Source organism: Penaeus japonicus, unplaced genomic scaffold, assembly GCF_977035675.1.
Source record: "Penaeus japonicus unplaced genomic scaffold, GWHDUDI00000001_assembly GWHDUDI00000018, whole genome shotgun sequence".
Classification (NCBI taxonomy): Eukaryota; Metazoa; Arthropoda; class Malacostraca; order Decapoda; family Penaeidae; genus Penaeus; species Penaeus japonicus.
The window spans coordinates 22,104,145-22,106,644 of NW_028234420.1; the positions used below are offsets into that span (position 1 = coordinate 22,104,145).

General features: G+C 37.5%; 1 long non-coding RNA gene across 2 annotated transcripts in view; it reads right to left on the reverse strand.

The window, feature by feature from the left end:
* The window catches only part of LOC122251182 (uncharacterized), a 156,671-nt gene extending 155,676 nt beyond the window's left edge, over positions 1-995 (reverse strand). For both annotated transcript variants that reach the window (XR_006223058.2, XR_015191826.1), the window contains exon 1: positions 615-995. This is a non-coding gene — a long non-coding RNA (uncharacterized LOC122251182). The remainder of the gene's footprint in view (positions 1-614) is intronic.
* Between the last annotated feature and the right edge of the window lie 1,505 nt (positions 996-2,500).

Consider the following 2,500-nt stretch of genomic DNA (forward strand, 5'->3'; position numbering starts at 1 on the left):
GTAACCCAAAAGTCTCGACTATCGCTTCGTACCGGTGCCTCATAATTCAGACAAAGGCATTACTTTACCTTGTTCAATGTTATATAGATACTTAACAAAGTTTTTAATTAGTATTTAAGAAAAGTACAAATTGGAGAAGAGATAATCTAATGCATCACAATGATATCATATCTTACGACTCGGCTTTACTAACCTTAACTCAACACAAGCCAAAGGAAAAAGATAGGATAGCCTACATTAATTAGTTGAAGTCTTACACTTTTGCAATCTTAATTAGATCTAATGCAGCTAATCTAGCCACTCCTTACCGGACCAGAGGAATTATATGAATCTCTTCTGAGAAGACAAAAATCAAGAGATTTATAAAACCAAGATAAGATTATGTATCTAAGGGCCTACTAACCGTTCTAGAAATAACTCGAGGTTTTCCTCGAAAGTTTAAGCAGACAAATTCTAAGCCATATTCGAAAGTAATATAATTCAAAAAGATATAAATGCCATCATGATCATAAAAAGAAATGTTAATATCTCATCATAATAAAGAAGACGAGACACATAACTTAAATAATATCAAACTTTCATATCACTTTTAGTCAGAGTTCTTGTGTACTTACTTGAGGGCTGTCGGCGACGCCTTGCAGAGGCGAAGAACTCGTATGTATTCTGGTATTTATATTCACTGCACTTTCATCCAAAATTACATGTCTATTGGAATATACATTCATTGCACCGCTCTTTCCAAGGTGACCTTGCAATTTCGCTAAAAACTTACTGTGTTATCTTCACACAATCTGTTCTAGGTTTTCCGCTTTTAGAACACTCGATTAACTTTGCACTAACCTGCGCTATAATTTGCTAAGACAAAAAGATGGAAAGGTGTTTTACTAAAAATGATATATTCCCTGTGTTTCTTTCTATTTCTCTCCCTTTTATATTTTATCCACTGTTTACTATATCTTACTTTTTTGTTGCATTCTATATGATCACCATATTATCACAGATTACACTATAACAAACACAACGGAGAGCAGGCTCTTATCACCTCGGCCACTGGAAAGTAACTAAGTTATGAAACAGCAAAACCGTTAACCGATTTAAAGCGTGATGAAGCTCGATTTGTCCGATTGCTGATTGGTCAATACAACTTCACATTCGAAAAGTGCCCTTGATATGCCAAAAAAACAAAAACAAAGTGTCATCAACAATTAGCCTAGTTCATATCAACTACGAAATGCATCTTAATATCTAAATATCAGTTAAATACATACATATAATTCGGTGTAAAATCATTAGTATATGTTCATGCGACAGAGCTACCAACCGATCAGCCTAAATTTGAATAATTATTGATGGTGCTTCTCCTGGCACTATACGCTCATACTTAATCCATTTCTTTAATGTTGTATAAGTAATTGAGTGCTACTAGCGTAAGTGCAGCAATTCATAAATGTTGATTGATGAGCATTATCATTAGTGCTGTAACTACGCTTTCCTCCCAAAGCCCCATCATTATCAGATATTCATTTTGGAGAGTTAGCTATGTCTTTATTGCAATAATCAATACTTCTTGGCCAATTTATGTGTTGTAGGTAATGTTTTGTATAAGCATGGCTTTACGGTGCTTTCACCTGGAGAAATTTATATTTGGCGCATGAAGATAGGCCTATATAGCACGACATTCCCTTTTTTCATGGCAATTTTAACACTATTGAAATACCCCGGATACTCATGTTAAGTACCTACTTTTTACATAATCACATAGATCACATAATTCTATCCCTACATCCACCATTATCAATCTTAAAATAACCTTAAGAGTTCTTCCATATCACCAAAAATCAGCTTCTGGTCAACACTCATCTACCCCAAAAGCTACTCATAATCTAACGGTTCCAACCTCACCAAGCTGACCCCAGACACCCACTCTTTGCCACAAGTATGCTCTTGGTCTATTCTTATCTTACCATTTACTCATCCGTCCTGGCTCTCAAGAAAACTCTAATTAACCAGCCCTTGAGTCATATACTCATCAACTTTAACTACAATCCTATTCATTGCGTACTCCTACTACTCATGTACAATCCTCTCCACAAAGTCACTCGTGTTATTCCGTCATCTGCCTCCAAAATCTACCCATAATCTACTCTCAGAAGACTATCCAAGTAGTGAGCTGAGAAGGGATGATGTGCATATGCGCCCTAGTTGACCACGCGTGCACGCCCGTGTTGAAGCTGCTGGGTAGTAGTTACATGCCCCCCTCCCTTCTGGTGATCACTGTACGGTGAGAGGTCAACGTCTTGCAATGCAGTCTCTCAAACGTAAGAACATAGTTCCGAAATGATTAATTACTAAGTGTTCGCGCGGTTTCCTTCGCCTGCCTGCCGCAGAGACGGTTGGCCTCGACAGCACTTACCGTCTGGCTGTGATTGGAGGTTCAACATTTTTTACGTCGACCTACCTTGCCTCGTACTCTAGTTAAGTTTGCCATTAAACATGACAG